At 47.9% G+C, this 24,852-nt stretch overlaps 1 protein-coding gene across 4 annotated transcripts in view; it reads right to left on the bottom strand.

Annotated features, from left to right (window-relative positions):
- LOC124188170 (homeotic protein ultrabithorax-like) overlaps positions 1 to 24,852 on the bottom strand; it is a 118,953-nt gene that overhangs the window by 38,581 nt on the left and 55,520 nt on the right. The window lies entirely within an intron of this gene.

Raw genomic sequence — 24,852 nt, 5'->3', positions numbered from 1 at the left:
ATAGCCAGCCAGAGAATGAACAATAGGATATGAACAATAGGAAATGATTCACCGATCGAGTTTGATCTTCCATGACGATTGTCAACGAGGGAATAACCGGTGCTAGTCAGTAGCGCACGGCACTCAATATCCAGTGCCTGGATACCCATACATGTAGGTACGCGGTGCAGTTGCAGGGGATACAACCGAGTGGAGGAAAAGGATATACAGAGCCGGAGGCAAAGCTTCAGAGACGTGTAAATGGTTTTAAATAAAGTGTAGCGCTGGGGTTTCCGCGTGAGCTGCGTGTGTGCGCGGTGTGCCGCAGGTAGGTGTACATATACAAGATATAGTCTGGCGGGTGGATGGGTGGGTGGCTACATACCCGGAGCTTTGATGGGGCTGTTGGAGTGCGGAAGAGGAAGAGGGAGAAAAAAAAGGGGGCGAAGAACTCCTCGCGTATGCATCCGCACGGCCTGCCTGGGCGTTGAACAGCCACTTGGGTACGGTAGCGGCATAAGCTCCGCTGGGGGCGCGGGCTCACCTTATCGGCCGTTACTGCCTCGTAAAACCCCTACCACCCCCGCCGCCCCAACCACCGTTGGTACTCGTACGTACTTCGGCACACACTCGCCCGATTATACCCACACCCAATTCGACGACACCGGCTCGTACGCGCACCTACGTGACACCTACTCACTCACACCCGTAAACTCATCGCTTTCCTCACCCTCTTACACCCTTCGCGCCAGCAGCTATACGGTTCGACGGTGTCGCGTGTTGTAACTATAGGTATGAGGGGATTTCCCGGTGCGTTGCGACTAATTGGCGACACCGAAATATAACCGGTAATATTTTTTCCACGTGTGCATTATCATTCGGTATTTTTTTTTGTTTCTTCTTGTTTTTCCACCATACTCTTTGGAAGTACATGTAGGTATCGTGTACCTCTGGTACTCTGAGATTCATAGGTGCATCCTTGAGAATTATAGAGATGCGGTTGCGTTTGCTTGGGTGATGAGTTATTTATATAAATGTATACATTCGACTTCGCCTGTACCTGTACGTTCGAATGATTGCGACTCAGTGCAATGGTGGTTTTTCAAACTTTTTGTTTGAGATGGGATTATGAATGGTACCTAATCGAGCGGTGAGTTGGAGCTATGGAGTCAGGTGATTTATATCGTTACGGTTCATTTCGGACCAAAATGCTTCGTGGAGTATTGACATAATTTTTCTTAAACTCGTTGTGTGGCATTTTTCAGCTGCAGATACCGGTAAAATATGAAGCGTATATTGTCTTAAGAATCGTTTGATCTTCACGTGAGAAACGACATTAAATTTATCTCATTGTCAATTCATCTTGTGAATCGTGTCAAACGCCTTGAACACAGACTTGCTGAAAAATCAACCAGGGTTTACGTACGGTAGTAACGTTGCAAATTTTTCATCTCTTGTCATTTCAACACAAAGAATCAACGACAGCCCGATAAATGATCTATCCTTCCGATACACAGAGAAGAAAATGATTGCTCGCACGGTTACACCGTTCCACGCATGTAAATCCCGGTGCGAATTTGATGATGGACTTGAGGGTTATTGCAGATAAATATCGATTGTAATTCCTGTGCGGAGATTTGCTGGTTATAAACATCGTAACGAAGTGTCGATTTGCCGACCGCGTTGCGCAGCGTAGAGAGAGGCGTCGCGGTATATGCGGTAACTCAATTTGAAACATCCCCCAATAAATGCATTATATTCGTACCCGTATCTAACCAATCTATTATTGGCGGTAGGTACATAAAGTCACGTGGTTGTCTGGTGTATACGTATACGGGGGGTTTGCGTATCGTATGTACGTACCTACAACGTATATAGGTATACACGTTAGCCGGGAAAACAATGTTGCATTACACACAGCTAGGCGGAGCGCGTGGGAGTTCATATCGGCGCCATGTTTATTATCGCGACGTAATCAAGTGGCCCGGCGCCCAACCGTCGTCCCCTTTTCACCCCCCTCGGCTGCTCTCTCCCTCTGGGCGTCCCTGATTCCCGTTCCAGGGTGCCACTGTTGCTGCTGCTACCGGTGGTGCTGCTACCGTTCTCCCTCACCCCCTCCATCCACCGACGAACACCTACACGTGGACTCGCGGCATGAGGCAGGAGTTATAGAGCGGCGTTTATAAGGGTTATTTGTCACACGGGTCCGCCGGCGAGAGGGGGCGAGGAGATCGGGGAACGCCACCCCCGCTACTTCCACGGCATCTCGCTTCGCCACCCTCACGGGGCGCAGGGCGGGGGCGATAGACTCCGAAACTTATAAATAAAAGAGAGGGGGTTCCCCCAATTAAGCCGCCCCCATACGTCTCGGGTAAAGTAGAAAATGTGACAGGTTCGCGACTCCTTCGCTCTCTCTCTCTCTCGCTCATGGTTTCTTACCCAGCTTCTCCATCTTTCTTTCATTCCTTCTCTTTATCTCGGTGCTTTTTCCCCTGCCACCCAACAGCTCCCGCCTCAGACGATGGGGAACAAAGTTGCCTGAGGAGACTCACCACCCCCCTTATGCGTCCCGGAAAAATAAGAAGAAGAGGAAGAATGAGGGGAGGAGAAAGAAGCGTGCGTGGCTGTTTAACCGAGAGGGTGGATAAATTTCATGCGGGGATAGCAAAATGTGTTTCATCCTCGAGAGGCAGCTTGGGCCTTCGCCCAAACTCTGCAGGGATGTTGCTCCCCTCTCGGTTTTGCTGGGTCGGTGTGCACCGGTTACTACCAGGCGGCACGCCGTTTCATTCGACGCGTGTGATTAGCCGAAACGTGAAAATATCCTCTCGCAGATCGATGTGAATTCCGCTGGATATCGGCTAGTCGACTACTTTTCGTTATCTATCTCTCACTCGCTCACTTAAGCTATCGCTTCGAAGAGTGAACATATAACACTATGGGGATGGGGCTAAAACGATCATAGTTGGAAAGTTTAAATGCTCGGGTATTCGTCCTTTAAACTTTTCAAACTCGTTAAGACTATCGGAATGTATAACGGTCCGTTTTATGAATTTCCCAAACTACCAGTCAGGTCATCTATACTTGATAGAACTAAACGAATATACGTAGGTATATATCTGTCATTAAATTGGCTATCGCTGAAAAATAATCGTGCATTTTCTTTCATTTTTCAGGTAGTGACCAGAATTCCTAAATGCTGCTCCGGCGAGGCGGTGAGTGAAGATGATACGTTTCAACTAATTTCACTATTTGATGTTACGAAACGCGAGTTTACTCGAGAATAAGATACCGAGTGGGACAGTATATCTAGGTACCTATAAAGAGAGTCATTTTTCTTCCGAAACGCAGCGTACGCGAATTGTCTGGAGCTAAACCGAGCGAACGCGAAGCCGAAGGCCGAAAAAGCTTAGACGTTCTTTGGGGAGGTCGGGAGGCGATGGGGGCGCGGGCAATAAAAGGGGAAAACGGGAGAGTTGTTGCCAACTCTAATAAGAAGAGCCAATACGCTGATTGCTGCCAGGGCTCCCATAACTTTGTTCGTGGTTCGCAAAACACGAGCTCGCCAAAATCCTCCCTTCACTATCCGCCGTCTATGGAGTGAACCCGCGGCCCCTTTAACCCCCTTACTCGGCGTATATACAGCCATTACACGTATGTACGTATGCGTTAGGCGAGCCACCACGCAATCCGAACCCAGACGTTGATATCTACATACCCCGTGCACGGCTAGCTACGTGTGTTACAAGAGTGCTAAGCGCGCTCTGCGGCGTCGGAGGCGCGCGTTTACACGTGTGGAGCCAATCAAATCAAAGTAAGTGAATTGGCCCGAACCGCAGGAGAAATGTATCTTTCGCCCGCGTTCTCTTACCCTCCTTTCTCTCTCTTTTTCTTAGCGAACGGCGATTTTCCCATAGGCTTAGGCCACTAGACTGACGACCGCCTCCCTTGTAGTCGTTCCTCAGCTTGGGGTAGATGGAGGTCCGAACCATGAGCAAAGTTTTGGTTTATAAGATTAGTCTGGCCGCTATGCATCATCCCCCGACCCTGCAGTCTCTTCGCCGAGACGGAATTACGTGAGATTGGCAATCCGTAAGGTTTTTGTGATACCAATTTAGCCTCTACGTTGACTTACACACACACTCTCTACGCGTAGGTATACGGTACATCAGGGAGCTACATATGTAGACACGCGTTACAAGATCACCGAGCTGGGAAACAGAAGCAATCGCTTTTCTCTGGGGTGAGAGCTGGCTGCGCGTATAAACACACCCGCCTACCCTACGTCACCGGCATCGCCAAGGATCATTATAAGAATCTGCCCGATCGTGCAGAACAGTGCATTCGCCAATATCAGGGAATTCCTGAACCCCGAAGCTGACTTCTCCGATTGGCTTAATACAATATTTTTGTTTTCGCAAAAACTTCTCTCCGCCGCCATCCCTGCGCGATTGCTGATTCCGGCTGCATCCGTTGATGCTACCGATCCATAAACGAAACTGTCAAACTGCGGCGTAAATTTGCAAGAATTATCATCGATCGGAATAGCGCAAATAGACGAACATGGAGGGTAGTGGGACTTCCGGTTGTCCATACATCCGTCGTCCAATGCTGTAGCATGAATAATGGATACCAGCCCTCTGAGTTTCGGACAGAGAGAATTAGCCACGGATAGAAATATGGAACCGTGACTATACGACGCAGCGGCGCGCACCTTGATTATTCTCATCTCGACCGATCCTCCAGGAGTCCTTGGAATATTTCGCTCTTCCGCAAAAGGTCGGAAGGGTACACAGGGCCGGCTGGCCGGGCGGCGGATCATGGGCGAGCCAGATGCCCCTCGTTAACCTCGTTACCCAGGAGCCACTCGAAGCAGGCACCCTCGGATGCGCGGTAGGCAGCAAAGCACGCAGGCCGTGCCAACGAAGCTCGTATTTACGAAGGCCTCACCCCCGCGTCAGAGGCTCTCCTGAACTTACGAGACGTCGCAGAGCTAGGCTGAGAGGCCGGCATCGGTTTCCTCGTTAACTCTCCTCCCGATATAAGTTATTAATTACGGTTGACAAATGCGCTCCAGCTGCGTCTTCCGCGCTCAGCGCTTATACAGTCGGCGACGAGCCTCGCCTTCTGAGCTTGCCCTGTCTTGCCCTGTTTCTCGCCATCCTTGAACCCCGAGTAGGGATAGGTATGCCGGAGAGGAAGGGAAAGAGATATTCGAAACGAAGAGAAAGAGAGGGACGCTGTTCAGGAGAGGGCGAAAGCCGGTGGGAGGATGCCGAGGAACTCCTGGAGGTGGGGAGGGTGGTGCGAAGAGAGACCAGCGCGCGAGGCCGCGGGTCGTAACTCACGCCCTCCAGGGGATTACCTGCCTCGAGCAAGGGAGAGAACGAGAGGGGATGGGGGGGAGAGTGCCACGGTGAGCTACGGTCTCGCTGCGTAGCTACGCGTATCTCATACCGAGGAGTTTGTTGGGGATGTTCTGCCCGGCGTCCGCTGGGACAACAACGGCGGGAGCTCTGAACACACAAGACGTGGCTGCAGGGGCGAAACGGGTGGGTATTACGTGCCCGCGTTTCGGCTGCAGCTTCGCCAAGAGCCAAGACGAGGGAAACGAGGAGAGAGAGAGAACAGGAGAGAAGCTCCGAGGCTACACCCACCCTCCTATCTTACTTGGGCGTTCGAGAGAGAGAGAGAGAGAGAGAGAGAGAGAGAGAGAGAGAGAGGGAGGGTGAGGCCCCAGGCTCAGGGGGTAGTAGGTACGGAACGAAAAGTGAAGGCACGAGAGAAAGCTTCTGAGCTAATTACCGTAAATATTTTATGCCACCCTCGGTAATCAAATAATGCCTAGTTATATTATACGACAATTCGCGACTTAATTTGTGGTACCTACCTACCCTCGAAAACCCTGCATCCGAGCAGATCTTCTTTTTAAGCTTCCCCTAAAATTTCGAGAGATCGTTTACCGCTGTGACACGAACGCGTAGGTATATACATAGATAATTCTCACCCTTGCAGAGTTTTACTTACATGCGCGGCGGTAAACTATTTGATATCTCGATGTCGTATAGCTGTTTTTTGCGAATCGGGCAGAAAAAAAAGAAAGGTAATCTGATCGCAAACATTGGCAAACTTATTTTAAAATCTCTAGCGATGCACAGCTACGATGGTGGATTTTCTATCTTGAACTTTTTACCGATTTACAAACTTGGAAAAACTTTTATCGCAAAAGTTTCCCATCGAACATAAATATCCGGAACTATTCTAAAAGCAAATTAATCTAATTTGTAAAATTTCATTCGTAACCCATTATATTACAGAATTCTATGATAATAATTGATCCGTTATACATATTCGTTCTTCGAAAAAAAAAAACATGATTGCAAAAATTGATCTGCAAGATACTCTTCCTGTCAGAACTTTTCTCGACTCTTTAGTTATCTGATAATAATACCAGCAAACGTTGCCAACTGGTCGAGTACAACCGTTACGGATTATAGATCGTGAATGTCGGTATAAATACGTAATACATGACAGCAATCGCACAGCTACTTTTCGGCCATGCCCGCGCTGCGTCGGGTTTCGACTTTGCCGCAGTAACTGTTATAATTATGCAAAGACCGAGAGAAGCGACCGGTGCAACGGTGCATTGCAGGCAAAAGGAGAACGAGAAATGTACAACGCGAAGGGATGGGGAGGAGGGTGAAGAGGAGGAGGAGGAGGAGGAGGAGGAGGAGGAGGAGGAGGAGGAGGAGGAGGAGGAGGAGGAGGAGGAGGAGGAGGAGGAGGAGGAGGAGGAGGAGGAGGAGGAGGAGGAGGAGGAGTAGAGAACTGAGACGAGGGCAAAGGGGTGAACGTATAGCTCGGTATACGTATACCTGTGGCAAAAGAAGCAAAGCGTCGAAGATGGCGAAGGAGATGGAATGCAAAGGAGGCTTTCGCGCAGGTAAGCGAGCCGGTTGTAAGGCGACACCTCGCCCCTCGCTCCTTCTTCCTGCAACGGCACCTCCATCCCCCCGGACTGCCAAATCCTCCGAGATTTTCTCTCGCCTTCTCGTTTCTCAAAAATTTCACGCTGCAGGTGAACATTGGTAAAAAATGTATCTCGATCACGTATGCAGTATATAAATGCGCGTTTGATGAGTTCGGTAATTAGAGGGTGGTTTGATACGTTTAATACGGGGGCAAGAGGACGAATTTCGTGTCAATGGCGGAATCGAACCTCTGCACCTATTCGACCGCGAGCATATGTTTCTCTCCTTAGACTCGCCGTCTCACCACTGTCACAGTATCTTTCTCGCTTGTGGTTGCCGGGTCGGGGATGGCTACAGATATAAGTGTAAAAGCACACTGACTCGTAGAGCACACCGTGGCTGTAATACATCCCTGCATCGCACGCATGCGTCGGAGAGACCCGAACAACGGGCAGCAGACCGTATATCTGCGTCCTAAAAGGAATTCCAGAATATATTTTACATATGCTTTATTGCCGCCTTATTTCTCGCTGCTTGCGGAGAGGCCGCGCGTTTAAGGTACGAGCTGAATCCTGATCCACGCGCCCGTCCTGCACCACGAGAGCTTGACTACCTCTGAACTCGAGGTCTTTAGAAACCTTTTAAAACTTGGCAAACTACAAATCCTCAACGGTCGAGGCAGGGTGCATAAAAAACTCCGGGAATCGTCGGAGAGGCATTAATAAATGCCAAGTCGTACCGGTGTAATCTCACGCAGTTGCAAATTGCGACGCACCCCAACGGCATTCGATTTCGAACGTAGGTTCGAAAAATTTAACCAAGTCGGAGCGCAGACTCGGATACGGGAGGTGTCAACGGATGAAATTGGCCAACTTTGGCGAAAAGATGAGTGGGCGAGGTACCGGGGAATGTCCGTGTGACAGGTACCGAATGGATCTCGAACCCTGTGAAAGTATATATAGGCATGCATCGATACATAATTCATGCCACCGCGGCGGCATTCCGTCATAATGACTTAACTTGGTGCAGTTAACAAGTATCGGCTAGATGATTTGATAATTTGCAAGCGGGATTACACAGGCGGTCCCTTCGCTCCGTGCCAGAGGAGGGACCCGAGTCTCTTTAGGCCCCAGGGGGCCCCGTACCGGCTCCAGGACTCCGTTCAGGTGGGGCGAGCCGGTTCCATGGACGAGAGACGCCATAGTGCTCCAACAACGATATTCCTCACCGACCTCAAGTAATTGCAAGAGAGTCACGAATGAGGTGCGAATTCAAAGTAAAGATGAAGATTAGGGGCTATTTGGCTAAATCGAGGTGCGTCTATAAATTTTGCGCGTGATTAAGGTTGTAAGATTATTTGAAGAAAAGAATACCCGAATTTCAAAATTCTTTTGCATTTAACCGAAAATTATATTTTCACTTTATACAACCTCGTGATTGTTGACCATTCGAGAGTATTATGTTAATATCAGCGTCACATCGTGTGAAGGCGAAATGGTGAAATTAACTTTGAAGACGCGTTAAAAGTTGCCTGCGTGTTTGCGCAGATGATTGCGAAAAGTGGGGTTGATAATTTTTGCGTGAAACGGTGGAGAGTATAGATTCGAAATTAGCCTTCTATCGAGCGGGTTGCCTATGACGATGGCTCGTTGGCTGCCGGGACTGTGATTCGTGGGTTTTACATGCAGTTGTTAACACGGGGGCTCGAGTATTATTCGACGGTTTGCGGATGTAGTAATGAACAGCGATAAATCAGAAAGTTAGGAAACTAGTGGCCGCGTTGCATGCAGGCTACTTCATTCGCGATTCCGGTGTTATAACGGGGTGCGCCCCGCGGGCGGCGATTTCTGGTGCCAAAAAATCCACAGCTCCCTGCGTATCGAACTTACTTTGCTGGCATTCGGGAATCGTTACGGTTGACGCGTCTAGGTCGAAAAGGGGGATTCGGGTACGGTAAAAACGGGGGTAAAATAAAGAAGGTTCCCGACGAGCCCCGTTCGCGGGAATACAGGCAGGTAACGCGTATACCCGGGCTTCTCAAGATAACCGCGGCTAGAGTTCCTATACCGGCCGAACCGCGATCGTTGGAACGACTCGGTTCCCGCTATCTACGAACAAGTCGAAGAAGAAACGGAAAGGATTGTCGTTCGGCTGGTTGCGTACAGGTTGGTCGGTTCGTTGGTCGTTGGCTCTCGAACCGAGGAAAGTCGTTTCGCCGGTGAGTAGGAAGATGAACGAGGCGGCGGACCAGGAGATCTTATCCCCTGCAGCAGCGGCCACTGAATCATCCGCTTTGAATAGAGCCTCGGCTTCGTTCCCCACACCCTCTGCCAGCCATGCTGCTGCCGCTGCTGCTGCCGGTGATGCTGCAGTCAGGATCAGGAATATACACGTACCCTCGTCACACACCGGCGAAACCCGTGTATATTCGTACGGAGGGTACAACATGGACACATTGTACACACCTTATATCCAACACTTGGCTCGCACCGCGACGCACAAAATGCACAACGATCCCAGGGACGACGAGTGCGCAGAGACGTAAGTGCGCTGCGCGCAACGCCAACACGCGCTCACGCACTAAATCCAAACCGGCGACACCAATGCTCCGCACGCGAGACGGCCTAGCGCGCACCTTGCGACGCCCACCTCATCCTCCTCTTCCTCCTCATCCTTATCCCGCAGTCCCGTCTAGCCTCGGCTCTAGCTGGTGTCTCGTCGACCCGACTTTGAAACGCGCGACGCCGTTTTACATGGTGACACACAATGCCGGATGACACAGCGTGTGCGAGGGGCGTCTGGTTTCCACTTCAAAATGTATCGTACCTACGTATGCGTGATGTACACGCGTGTTTCTACACCTTCGGCTTTCCAGCTAAGGGGTGCGCCAACTCCTTGGAATTATCGTTAACTCGCTTCTACGCTGTAACACCATACAGGATTTTCTCCCTCATTCAAGCGAGTTTACTGCATCACGGTGGACATTTCAGAGAAATTTTGTAAGACTCGGAAAACCGGTATGTGACGGACACACGATATGCCGTTTACCATTTTACACGTAACGGTGTCGAATGTACTGATGTACTGTTACGTGCACGCATAATCACTCGAGAGCGATTCCGAATTGTCTCGTCGAATCTACCGATAAGCGCACCAATTTCGTACTCAGGGAGGTAATGTTCCGGAAAATTGAAACTTGGTCCCCCAAATCGTGTGTGCAGTACTTTTCTCCGGATTCTTTTTCCATCAGAATCCAATTTTTTATTTTTTTCCATTTATAAACCCGTGTGAAAAAAGCTGCGTGGAAGAATAAGCTCCGTTGATTCCAGTTTTCTCTGCTTGTTACTATACGCACGTCTAATGGAAATGGTGCATAATTACCTCACATACGAGTAGGTATAATCGACGTGTCAACAGTTTGTCTGGTATTTGCATCGATAATATTTTACGTGCTGGTTGATTGATACTTCGCATCCAATCTCCGGTGAAATAATTACTATAATATACTGATTTCTGTATTTTTTGGACCTCAAATACGGTTCGTATACGTTAAGAAGCGAGCTTAATCGTTGCAGGTGCATACAAGCATGTGTGCACCACTGCAGTCCAATTACTTACAAACAATCAACCGATCGTATATTAAGGGAAACGTAGTTCGCTAATCGATTCTTCCTTGAAGTATACATATAACTGTGAACCTCGCAGAGCGTAATTACCTTGCATGGTTATATACGTTGGCACGGTTGTAAGGTACATGCGTAATCGGGAACAATTAGGGTGCGATTATACATCGATTGTGGTCAATTACGTGGTTCTTTCCTTTTTTTTTTTTTTTTTTTTTGCTTGTGTATTTTTTCTTCCTCACTGCGGGGTCCGCAATCAGGTATCTCATCTGGTGGCGCAGAGTTTCGGGTTGTCAAGTGTTCTTGTAAAAATTTCTGGGCAGGTATGTACGTACCGCACGAGGATCGCGGCGATCGAAAGTCCGAACTCCGGCACGTCACCGGATAAAATCTACAACACGTTGCGCGAGACGCATGCGTCCTTGCCGCAGCCGAAACTTTTGAATTCCTTCAAAGTCAGAGTAATTATAAACAGGGGATTAATGCAAATGCGAGCTTAAAAGCTTAATTGCTTTGATAAAGTATGGCCAGCAGTAAATTCAAATACATGTAAATTAATTCAAATTTATGAGAAATAGGTGGACGCGGAGCACTTACGGAAAAAGAGAGAGAAAGAGTGAGAGAGAGAAAGAGAGGGAAAGAGAGAGAAACTAAATAAAAAGATTAGGTCTCCGCAGGTCAGCCTCCGCCAGCAACTTCCTTTTAATCTCTTTTATCATTTTACCAACAGACATGTTGGATTCTGTTTTCTATCCGACATATCTGAGCTGCGTAAAAATTATAATTATTCCAGTCTTCGGTTCTTCGTTTTATCAAATGAAAAAAACAACAAAAAATCAAGTTTTCTACTTGCGACTTCTAGCCTGAAAAGAAAATCTGTACGTATGTACCTGTATATGGCAATAACCCGAAGGACAAATTTATGGTAGCAATTACTCTGTCCGCGTTGATTGCGGCTGAACTATGAGAATAATAATCAAACGAGTTTGAAAGCGACGTTAATATACGAATGACAATGGCGCAGCACCGCGGCGCGATGCTTTCAGATCGTTTTTACCATTCTCAGGATACGAGGCGGCGGCTATAGATCGGGTCCATGGAACTACCGCGACGACTGTGCAGGGGGGCTGTATTTCACCGAACTTTGGAAAAAGAGACAGATGTGTGGGTCTCGCGAGCGATAGGAGAACCCCATCAATTTTATAGTTTGATTAGATAGGCGTACTTTATTGCAGAAACGTAGAAAAAAAAAGTAAAAACGTCAGACAGAGGAGGTTAGAGAGAGAGGGGGAGAGAAAGAGAGAAGAAATATAGTAGGTATGTAGAAGGAGAGAATAAACTGGCCACCCTGCAGTTGAATAACGCCAATCGAGATGCGACTACTTTGTCATAAATATACTCTACTCCGTAAAACACAATCCACGTAAACCTCACCGTCTATAATATCCGCGAATATACGTCATTCTCCAATATAAGCGAACTCGCTCCCTCAGTTCGGCGAATATAACCGACTACATCCAAAGATGGCTAATATCAGGGAGGACGTATTATATATTACCTATGCACGTATACCTACCTAGACGTGCGGACAGTGGCAATTTTCACCCTTGTGCGCGAATAATATACGCGACAGAAAATTTTTCCGCACGCTTAGAAAAGGGAATTGATATAATTTTAAAGTTACGGCCGGCCGTGCCGAGTATAAATCAGTATACATATATAGAGAAGCTAAGAATATACATGTAAATATACACGCACACACCCGACGGTCAATACACTTGGATTATAGTGTATCTGTATAAGAGGGTTAGGCGTAGGATGTGATTATGTTATAGAGAGCGTAGGTAGTCATTAGCGCATCACACGCCCCACGAATTAAGCTCTTATAAAGATATCCACTTCGACCTTTGCGCGCCGACAGGATATCTCGAGGCTTTCGGCCCTTTGTATAAGTTATAGTGTCGGTACAGGTTTACGCAATACGTCGATCCGCACGCAATACATAATTGTATCCAACCGATCTACGACAACGCGTTAATGTATTTAAACTACGAAACGTACGCAGGTGAACGTTGCTAGAATCGCTTGTAAAGTCGAGAGGTGTGGAAAGGAATAGCAGATTACTTTTACTCCTTCATTTTCTCTGCAACATTTCACTTCGCTGAAATTTTTGCAATCTATACCGGAGAGATAAACGGTCGCCGTATAAAACTGTATACACGTTTAATGTAATCGGGCCGATGAAGGGGCTTTTAACGACGTGCGGACAAATATCGGCCTGCCTATGTATAATTTTGAGAAGAAGGGTCGGGGGAATCGGTTGACGGCGTTCGACATTTTTCAACCAAAGTTCTTGGCCACTCGGTTCGCGTCACGCGGTTGGTCCTGCACAAGTCGATGAGAAAACCACGTCCTCTCTTTACCGAGGGATGTATATATGTATATGTATATACCTACGTATATATCAGCGGCAGAATGCCGAGAAGACATAGGAACGAAGCAGCCAACGGACCAACCCCTCTTATAGCAATTACCCCTTCCATCTCTTACGGATCCCCGACCCGTTCACGAATGCCGGGTACGCGAGCTGCCTAACTAAAAGTCCTCGCAAATTGCCGGTTATTACCGACGTTGCGTTTATCGATGCTGCAGCGATTGCGCTTATACGCCAAAACCTCTTTCGCGCCACCCTTCGGTTCTCCTCTCCTCTTTCTCCGCCCTTCGCGGTCACCAGCTCTCTTCCGGTTCACCCCCCTCCGGTCAATTCATAACCGTCATCGTCGTACGGTCACGGTTAAATAGGTGCAGGCAGTGACTTCGAATCCTCTTACGAAACGGAGAGATACCTCTACTCGCCGATAATACATCCTCCGGCCCGGAATGCTGCGGGTCCACCATTTTCATCGGCTCACTCACACTCAGGCTCTACGTCTCGCGAAGAGGATGCAAAAAATATGATCGTGGCGTGCTCCGAGGTCTCATGCCTCCCTCGCCCCACCCTCCGCTCCGTCTCTCGGACGTCTCCCGAGGGTCTGGACCCCGGATAACAGGGGGCGGCGGGGCCCGACCAACTCCGCTCGAGGAGAATAGAAGTTTACCTGCGCAAGAAGCGCAAGGCCCGGAGATACGAGGGCAGGGTAAGGGCGAAGAGAGAAAGAGAGAAAGAGAGAGGAGAGAGGAGGGAGGAGAGGGGGAGGCCGGTGTTCGAAAGGGACTGACCGGTACGCCGGAGTCACGGGGGGTAACGGAGGGGGGAATATCAACAGCGGACCTCCCAAGTTGCGGCGAGATGGCGGCTCATCATCATCGCGTCATTCGCCGGATCCTTGTGCAACGGACGCAAGAAATAACCCTTGTCAAAAATGAGTACATGCCCTCCTCCGCCTTGTCCCGTGTGCATGTTCTGCGAAATCTCTCCCCCCTTCCCCTCCCCCCCCCCTATTCCTCCCACTCCGTCACCAATCCTTCGGACCTTGGAGTCCGATACTTGCGCATGTCTTGCTTCGACATGCATGCGATATTTTTCACCTGGACTCCAATTGTTGAACGGTATACGACGATGTTATCGTCAGGGATTTTTTTAGATTGAATCGCGAATCCGGCAAACGGTCCTCCAAACAATCGGACGCAGCATCTTCGAGTATGGGCTAATCTTGTTTCGGAAATTTTCAAACTATTCTTTTTATCAGTCGTGTGGTGAGAATTGTAGCAACGTCCGGATGGGTCAATTCGCTAGGTGGACAGGTAGAAAAATCACGGCGGGGAAAAATGCATGAATAGAAAGAAAAATTGCACGGAAAGAAAAGAATTCTGCGCTATTTTCAATTCTGAACCCGTATTAGAAAGTTGAGCAATTTTCGATATTAGGAAAAACGAACTGTGTGAAGGAATTTATCGCGAGCTTATTAACCATTAACACGAAGCCTGATAGGGTTTGCGGAATGAAAGCCTTAATAACCGTTGTAAAGTGTACGGATTACAAGAGCCGTGTTGGTACAATTATATGTATTATATAACCTGAGTGAGAAATTATATACACATGGATCTCTTAAGAACCCCCCTCGTACACTGGCTCGCGTTTCAATACAGAAGTGCAAAAAGTTCGCATGATTCAATTGCCCAACAGGGCAGTAGAGCAGGGCAATTTTCTTATCCGCATACGCGATATCTCTCTGCATAGCTGGAGCAGCTAGCTCCTCGTTATCCTTTTACGCTGAAATTGTACACGGCGATCTCGTGCCTGAACGAGGCAGCGAGTTTTCACCCGATGAAACGTTACGGACCGGAATCCGCGAGGACTCGTTTCGCGAGGCAAACGCGCGATCCGTCCTTTGGCGTTTTTCTTGCCTTGCCGCGGCGCAGTTCGCCGTTCGGGTAATATGGATGCAATAATTCGCAATGTGACTCACGTCGTTTTACGCGCGGGGTCGACAAAGTGTGATGAACGAGCCGCCGGACGAGCTGGAGATATTAATTCCGGGGATGAACTCGGGGGTATTTCAAGGTTGGGGGATTTTCAAGCCCGAGGAACGATTGTACGGAGCAGGCAGGGGCGTGCGAGGGGAAGATAAGACGCCGCTCTAGCCCCACACCCGGTAATCAATGGCTGGCTGTAGTTCAGAGTTATGCGACGAACGTGAAACTATACCCAGCGTGTAAGTATGAAGATGCTGCCGGTTGGGATACGGCGTCTTTATACTTGTTCGTGACCATTTTATCCCGGGGGAAAAATACCACCCTGCACTCGTATGCACTCGATCCACCGTATTATGTATACCTACTCTGCCCCAGCGTCTAGCCACAAACCATAATCGACTTATTGTACGTGATACCAGCGCGGCTGAATGACGCCTGATGGTTATAAATTACCGAACCTTTTTCAACCTTTCATAACTTTACGTACAGCCTTGAGCACGTTCGGTAATTGTGAAAAAAAATGCGGTGTAGACTTCTATGGAATATTTTTTTATGTTAATCTAACATCGACTGACGTTCAAGTTTTCAATTGACCACAAGAACTGTTCTACGGTAGTCCACACCGGCCACTATTGGTCAATTTTAACACAGTAATTTTTTTTTTTTTACAGTTTCCAGAGCTTCAATTTGTACGTATATAAGCACACGTAGTAATATCTAATTATTATAATTGTCGAAATTCGTGATGACCGAACACGCGGGGGGTTGCGGGGAAATTCGATGCGAACGAACGGTACGATTATTAATGTTCCAAAAATAGATTAGTTCGGTTTTGGGTCCAGAGAGGTGAGAGATGTGCCACGCATATGGCGGCTAACCGTATACCTTCCCTCCCTTCTCTCTCTCTCTCTCTCTTTCTCCCTTTCTCTATTGTCTCACTCGCGCTTTCATCCCTCCTCGTTTCGCCGTGCAGAGAGACACGTGCGTGCGATATTGTGCATGTGGGACTGCGGTCCTATGGCAGTCGATGCTTTACGAGTTTTTGGGTAAATTGGCGAATTGTAAGCCGGTGAAGCTAATCAGGGAAATTGTTACGGATGGGGGCGGTGATCGGCGCTTGTGTCGGAAGGTGGGTAACCCGATCTACCTACCCGTCCATCCGTCTGTGCAGCACAGCCTTCTTTTCGGGATCGGAGGGTCGCAGGTTGGGCTCGGAGGGTTTGGGCGCGACCCCGATAGTCAATCCCGAGTCCCAATGGATTTTTTCCCCGGAATATGGCGTCCGCTCAGCATCTGTCGTTCCCATTACAGGAGCCTCGCCCACGGGCGGACAAAACGCCCTAGCTGCTAAGTCGCCATCATTCCGGGAACGAGAGATGAAAGACTCGCGCTTCTGCACTTGTCGGTTGTTCACCGATCGGCGTTAAAAGGTTGAGAGAAAAAAAATTCACGGTCAGTGGATGTATAATTATACCTGAATTACGGTTGATTAGGAGGGACGAAAAAAAAATATATATATATATATATATGTATGTATATATAAAAAACTATGAATGCGAAAACATTGTAACGCTATTGATTTATAACACCGATTAACATCCCGGGTTAATTATCGACCGCGTCATCCTACTTCTCTCTTTTTCTCTGTTGTTCGGAACACCGAGCAACCATTTTCAATGACCTTGACGAGGAGGAATTCATAACGATTATTTATCGAGGTAAGCGATAATGAAGCTATAAAAAGTCTGAACTGTCATCAGGCTTCTCGAGAGAAGAGATGACATAGACGATATCTTATTATACATGTATGTACGTATAAACTGGCATACATGTATTTGCGACGCGATGATTTTTCTCTCTCGCTCTGGAGGTGTATTTTTCTTCTTTTTTTTTTCTTATTCTTTCTTTCAATCCTCTTGATGGATCGCTTAAAATTACCATCTTTTCAAATATTCTTGTTTTTCTTGGTGTTGCCGCTGCTGTTATTATTACTATATTTTTTCATCTTACCAGCGAGTCGGCGTTCCGCATAAACGCAAGCAGCAAAGCAACAAAGATGGTTCGTGCGATGTTATAGCCGCAGCCACCGGGTTTTCAAGTCGTGAAATCGTGATCGTATAATCTATTCGCATACGTGACCACCATTCGTTCCCTTCCTTACCTCCTCCTCCTCATTCCCTTCCCACCCAAGTCTAGTCCCCCCCCCCCCCCCTTCCAATCCGCCTCAAGGCAAAGTTCGCAACTTTCCTCCGCGGTAGAATTCACCTCGGGAATTTATCTAGATACACTTGTGGCTGATATTAATGTCTTTATTAGATACATCCTATCTCTCTTCATACGGTGGCAGCATTGCAGTGTGTATCTCACGCATACCCAACGGCAATTTCCAAAGGGTCGGTGTTATTGTATACCTATAGTTATAGATATTTACGCGAGTGAGAAAGAGACGGGTAGGTATATATATATACATACACATCGTCCGCAAAACAGGGATGCGGATACAGTAAAGGGGCTGACAAATTGCTAGGAAGTATCCTCACTTCGCGACGGTACAATCGCCTCGTAATAATGGGTGCCTCTAATGAACCGTGATTTGTTGCCGTTAAGAATTAATAAATTGCCCCGCATTCTCGCGGCTCTTTGTCTAGCTTAGCGGCTACCTCGCAACGCCTTGTGCAGAAAATCGCAAAGCGGAACAGCAGCGCAAAGTATAAGGTGTTCCGAATCTGCATCGTTTCAAATCGCGATCACCCGGAGTTTTCCACGTATATTCGTAGTCGTAGGTATTCCGATTATTCAACCGGCTCCCAGTTTCGCCGGAACGAAGGCTGACCCTTTCCCCTTAAATTTGAAAAAATGACAAGAGTCGCGTGGACGCGGAAGATCGGTGCACGGTCCGAGATCGCGGTGGCTCGTTAACCTTTCGCAAAGTACTTTTGGCGGCCCCGCCGCGAGGGCAGCGAGGGGGTGGAGACGCGGTAGGCGGGGGTGGAGGGGGTGGAGGCGGAGAGAGCGAGCGACCGCGAAGCCTTTAAGCTTCGACGGGAAGTTTCCCGTTGATCCTCGCCGCGCGAGCTTAAGCCCCCAGGATTCCGGAGTTACTGCCATCACGGCAAAGCATGCACCAACGCTCCCGCCCCCCAGCCACCCCCGTTAACTACATCTATATCTGTACATCCGCAAGGGGCGGAGGGACGGAGGCACGTATGTGCCGAGAGATATGCAGGGTATGCATGCGCGCATACACACATACACACACCTTGGCTGAAGGTACGAACAGCGCCGCTGCATGATCGGCTTAAGTGTAGTGGTGAGAGAAGGAGGACAGAGAACGAGGTGCATGCAGTCAGCCTGCACTCCTCGACTCCACTTCGACGCACCGCAAGCGACGATCCCCTCTATTTATCTCTCTCGCTCCGTCGGGTGCCCCCTTCAGCTTTGGGGTGCGAAACTGGTTCGATCTCTGTATCATGTACTCTGTACTTCATCTTTCTCGCCGGATGAAACGGTAGCCGGTATTTACCAGTTCTGATGCGGCGTATCGATGGTGATATATGTGTGCAAGTTTGAGTGCCGTGGCGCAAATTATCCCTCATTATGCGCTCCGCCGCTTGTCCAACCGGTCATCGCAGCTCCGTGACTGCAGTTCACTGCACGCTGCACGATCGTGATCAAAATATTATCCTATTATTTATACACGATCGGCAAATTCCAAACATGATTATATTATTTATTTATTATACTGTAAACGGTGGGTGGAATTCCTGCTTGTTCGAAACTTCGGCGTAAAATTTTCTCTTTACTATGGGAGGGGGGGGGGGGGGGGGGGGGGAGGAGTTCAGCACCGGTCATCATTGAAGGGTTGTAATTATCGGTGTTACATGATGTAGACAATTTTCTACTTAAGCTAGGTTGACGTTTGTGACGATCTTTGAAGAGAAATTGAATGCAATCAACCACGTTTCTTTTTTATTCTCTGTAAAACGGAATCGGTATAACAAGAGTGATTTCAAGATGACGGAGGTACTGCAGGAAAAGAAAAGTAACCGGTCATCCGATCGAATATATTCTTGAAAAAATGATAAGTTTCTAAATATGACGCTACTCTGTGCGATGTTGATAATATTGAAATAAACAGTACGACATCTAATTATACAATTATAATGATATGTTAAAATTTAAACGGAAGTTTCATAAACTGTCAAATTGCAGTATGGAAGAAACTTTGCTCAAATAAAAGAAAGAGAAAATCTACGGCTTGTAATTTCGTTCGAGCGACTGTGAAGTTTAGTAAGAGAAAAACAAGAATCGAAATGACCCGCATGCGTCAATAGTCGGTGTTTGTTTCGTAAACTCGCAAGGAAGAGGGGGGGAGGGGGGGGATTATGCAGTATATCCGGGCTCGGAGTATATGTAGGTTGGTTGGAAGAACGGCGGTAGCAGAGAAAATCGCAAACAATCTGATTACATTTGCATAAAACACACAGCGTTGCATACCGTTGGTGATACGGGTGGAATGAGGGCGGGGGATTGGGGGTTGCGTTCTAGGAGGACGTTGGAGCGTAAAAAGATAAAGAATAGAAGAGGGACGACGGCGTCGCGACGCCTAGGTTTACCCCGAAGCGTTTCGCGGGGCTCTCCGGCGCTACGTATACACCAAGAAACGCCTCTTTCTTCTTCGTCTTCTTCTTCTTCTTCTTCTTCTTCCTCTTCTCCATACGGCTCAGAACCGCCGCCGTAAGCTTCATGCAAGGCAAATCAACCGCCAGAAGGCAAACGCTATTCCTGGATTGTGCCACAAGACCTTTTAGTTATATTTAAATTTCGCCTTCTCGCATAAGGGCGCCCCACGTCTTATACGCTCCACATATAAACAGTCAGCCGATGCATTTTTCGGGAGAAAGACGTGAGCTGTCGGTACTTTAGATTTCTTCGTCGAACATCCGGCCTGAATGGCGGGCGAGGTTTAAGGTGCGTGGTTTGCGCCCTGCGCCCTCTCTTCTTCCCGCAAGCTCGAGCTTGCAACCACGCGGATGGAATCGGGATACACTTAAACAAATTGAACAACGCACTCTTGTAAATCATTGGAAACTGCCGAATTGATTTGCATACCATCACCGGCTGCGTACCGCCGCGGGTAAATTGATTGTTTTTGGGCCCCCGACGCAATCAAGCCTGTATAACTCGGCATTCTACAAATTGGCAATATTTCAAGTAAACTCGCACGCTTCTCGAGAGCCCTTATATAGCCTCGTCTATATCCTTTTCCTGCGGGGTTCAGGAAACGTTATACAAGCAGAAAAACTTCATTTCTCCTGACATACGAGCCGCTTTTCTTTTCGCGGGCAGGCTTACGCAGCTGTGCACTAACGGAATCAAATTTTTTCCGGGACTGCTCTGCAGAATCCGGGAATTCGACCTCGTCTGTTTCGGTTCCCGCGCTGCTTGGGTCGCCCTTTTATATCCCTTAGGTGCGACCCGCGTGTCGCTATCTTCCCTGGTCACCCTTGGGCGTCCCAGGTCACCCATAACAATAATAGTATCAATCGAAACGCCATTTCGACCACGACTGCCCGCGTCATTTTATTGGGCAATAGCTCAGGCCGTCACCCTGAGGGTGCCGTATAGCCTTCCCTTCCTCCCTTTGGTGCCGTCTGCGACGCGTCGAACTTGCACCGACCCTGTCCAATTCTAACTTTAATTACTATCCCAGCTTGGAAGAAAAAACAAAAATCCAGGCGGTCGCTTTCCGTCGTTGAATTGTTATTTTTGTTATTATTTTTATTTTATTTTTATTTTTATTTTTTTCGTCTCCTCTTTAACCCTCATCCTCGCAAGCCATACTTTTATTGGTCAACCAAGATCTGTGCGCGCGATTTATCGGTGCCTGTTTTTCCGGACCGCTGAGTCAGGCTGTGATCGTTATAAATCATGCGTCTGAAAAACGCTGCCAACGAGCCTTCGATGCGTCTTATTTTATCGTTTTTCAACTCGAGCCTTCGTACTCATCTGGTTTTGGCTCATGTTTGGTTGCCTCTGAGTGTCGGAGAGTTTCGAAACAGAGGCTCCCTTCATACCAAAGAAAACAGGGCGAAGCTCTATCGTGAGAAATGATACGATCGATCGTTTTCAGGACATCTGCAAGTTTTTCAAATCCTGGTACCCTGAATTTACATTCAAGAGAAATTTTTGGCATATTTTACGCTTATACGGCTGGAAGCCCTTGAAAAGAATTGGCAAGAATATGGTTGCCAACTTCAATACTCGGCCGTCTTTAGATTGCTACGTAAGAGTTTCATGTTTTATTTATTTTATTCGAGGGTTTTCTCTCCTTTTCTTTAGCACGTCTCACGTCTGGGATCCTCCAGCCTTTACTCCGATAACCCAATAGCCTTGATTTTGGCGCGTGATCCTTAATTCACCATCGATTAAAGTTCCCGAGTGAAGAACCAATGGGTTCTAACCAATTCCCATCCGGGGTTTTATCAATTTGATTTGATTTTCTTTTTTCGTCATTGACAAACTCCAACCCGTTTCAATGGTCTGTAATCTCTTTCTCAAATTATTTCCCGTTGCCCTTTCGCAAATAAGAGAACAAAGCGGAGAATCACCAAAGCCGGTTCAAGACTCGAGGTGTGTATACAAACAGCCCCCATAAATTTCGTCCCCTTTATGATTTTTCCTTCCTCCCGTTTTTTTTTTTTTTCTTTGCCACTCTCAACTTTTTGTGTCCCGGTAACTGCAGGGGAGCGCACGGCCGTCTAAATTCGGTGAAAGTTGGTAAACAATGAATTGAGGTGGTGTTAGGAAAAGCGGAGGTGTAAAAAATCGGGTTGTGAACGTTCGGGGTGAAAAAGAAACAAAAAAAAAAAGGAAAAAAAACGCGGTAGGGTATATATTCGAAAGCAAAAACGCGTCCGGAGACTCGACTAGGCGAGGAGAAATCCGCAAAGGTTGACCTTGTTGTCCGGGTTGAGAATGGTCAGTGCGGGTCACAAGGGTTCAGGGGTGACCGGGGGTGATCAGGGCTCTTTGCGCTGCAAGGATTGGAGCAAAACACCTCGGCTTGCAAGCTGGATTTCATTACGTCTCGCTGCATCGCGACCCGCCGCCATTACTCAAACGCCCTGTTCTTTTTCTCCCTTTTTCCTTTTTCTCTCCTTCTCTCCGTCAGATATAGCCGCGCTTGCGAGCTGCAACTCGACTGCACCGCTGCTGCTGCTGGTGCTGCTGCTGCTGCACCGCTGCTGTCGACGATAGCGAAATACGGGGCCGCCGCAGCGACAAAGGCTGATCTTATTATTTCCGATTTTTCTACGGTATCCGCTTGTATCCCTATGCTTTATAGATTGCTCGGTATAAAGACCGACTTAACGACGTTGCAGCAACTCGACGGCGTGCTTCTATAACCAACTTGAAACGCGTTATATATGTATACTCGTTTCATACATGTATGGGACTATCGTTGTTCCAGCTTCGAGGTCCGTATAAACATTCCGCCATGAGCTCATTTCATGCCGTCTACTTCAACTATATCGCACTCGATACATTAATCAATGGAATTTATACTTTTTACATGCATCGTCGTCTAGCCCGTAATCAAGCCAGCGTCCTTCTCGATCATTGAGTCAAGATTTGTGACGAAGATCCGTCACGTCGAACGAGATCATTCGCTGCAAATGTAACTGCATCGAGTACCTATGTAACATAAAGTGCGGAGAAAGGGAGAGATTGAGAGCATCGCAGCTGGCGTTTTTTTCCTCCCTCTTTTTCTATTTCCCTTTCATTTTTTTTTTTTTTTTTGGTCAGTCTTGCAAAAAGAGCCATTACAGTCGCGCGTGTAAAGTCAGACACAACAGTGAGTGCATTGAGAAGAAGAGGAAGGCTTCTGGCACGCATCGACGCAATGCACTATGTATAAACACGAGGGAGGCCAGTGGCCGCTGAACAACGCGCGCGCAGTTGGATAAAACCGAGGATCGGTGAGGTGTTCATCCACGAGGAATACCACGCGAATTAGTTGGCGAAGCAGCTCGATTATAGGTGAAGTGAAAGCGAACAACCACGCGAGCGGAAAAACCGTCGATACGGTTTCGGGCTCGCAGCAAGGGGGAAACCAAGGATAAACAAGTGAACAAACGAAAGGATAAATATATAAATATAAATAAGCGAACGAAAGGACAAGAAAACCTAGCGAAGCGATCTTTCTCGAGAGAGAGGGAGAGAGAGGGAGAGAAAGAGAGAAAACAGCCGGCTCCTCGTCTCCGGACGAAACCCAATTAAGAAATGTTTTGTCCGCATCGAGGAATACGGGCAGGAGGGCGGTCGACGGACGGAGGGCCAAGGGTACGGCGACTGCAGCCTGCGGTCGAAGAATGAGGAGGTAAGGACAAGAAGTGGAAGAGAGCTATGGCAGAGGGGAGAATAAGACGGAGAGAGGACCAAGGGAGGGCGATCGGGCCTCTCAGCGTGAGCCGGTCGATCGGCTCGGGCGAAGAATCGGGTGCACAGCAGCGCCTATAAGCAGCAGCGAGGGAATCTGCAGGAACCGGGCGCATAGGCGGCAGAACGGCAGCTGTTTGAGAGCAGCAAATTAGTAGCCGGCACGTGATTGGTCTGTTGCCGCCCCGTCGATATTCCGCCTTTATACACATACCTGCCTACCTGTACGTATACGTGTAACATAGCACAGTGCAACAGCCAACACCGATACTTGCAGGTGAGCTCTGTGCCATTCGGTGTGCGTGCGTCACGTACACGTACGCGCATTTCGGGGACTCTCGAACGTCTGCAAAAGGAGTTGGGTGAGAAGAGGAGGAGGAGGAGGAGGAGGAGGAGGAGGAGGAGGAGGAGGAGGGAGGAAGGAAGGGGTTCGAAATGGTCGACAAAACCCCCGAGTGTTGGTGGAACGGACTGGATCGTCCGGCAATTTACTCGCGATATCTTTATACCGGGATTTACGAGCTGATAATCATCGAAGGATGTTCCGGCGTTTTTCGACCGAATTATTATCATTGTTATTTATATCGGTACCGTTGCTGGTTTCGTGTTGTTGTTTTCATTATTGTTATTATTGTTGTTGTTTTTGTTATTGTTATTACTTATGCACAGGTACAGCAACGCGATATAAACCCGCACAGACGTCTCTATACGATCGTCCAGCGTGTATATAAAACAGGTATTAATCGACCGGCTCGGACTCCATGTACGCGAGGTAAAATATAACTACGACTTTATTACAACGTTATTCAGTGCCTTTTATTTTATATTCGAGATGAAGAAAGCGGGAGAGGGAAGAGAGATGTAAAATACAATTGAAACAAAAAGAACAACACGCAAGATTTATAACGACCAGTCGGTTCTTCGGGATCCAGGGTCGATTCGATTTTCGTATTATACATACGTTATAACGCAGCGGTTCGTCGGTACCGGTTGATAATTCGAAAGCTTCGATTACCGCGCACTAGCGCGTTTCATGGGGTTGGGGGGTAGTGAGAAGGGGAAGGAAAAATAAACGAATAAATAAGATCTCAAGCATTTCGCAATTTTCAATGGTGAATAAAATACGAAGTGCAACTGCAGCATCTTCGCAAATTGCGTTAAGCATCGGTGATATCTTTCTGTCGAATCTGGTCGCTGACAGGTCTAGGTTAGGTACGTTAAGTGATGCCGCAATTGGTGCAGATTAAACGCCAGATATAACCCATTACACGTCGTCTTAATGGGACGTAAAATTTTCGACTCATATTTCTACGCTCGGAGGTGTCTTTTTTGCCTAGGTATAAATCGACAGTTTTTCCTCGCGAACCTTCCGCCGAATAGTGCATAACTAAACGAGCCGTTCAACAGACGCCGATGACGCG

This window comes from Neodiprion fabricii, chromosome 1 (genome assembly GCF_021155785.1).
Source record: "Neodiprion fabricii isolate iyNeoFabr1 chromosome 1, iyNeoFabr1.1, whole genome shotgun sequence".
Classification (NCBI taxonomy): Eukaryota; Metazoa; Arthropoda; class Insecta; order Hymenoptera; family Diprionidae; genus Neodiprion; species Neodiprion fabricii.
Note: the sequence above shows the minus strand (reverse complement) of the source record. Positions and strands in the feature narration are given on the sequence as shown.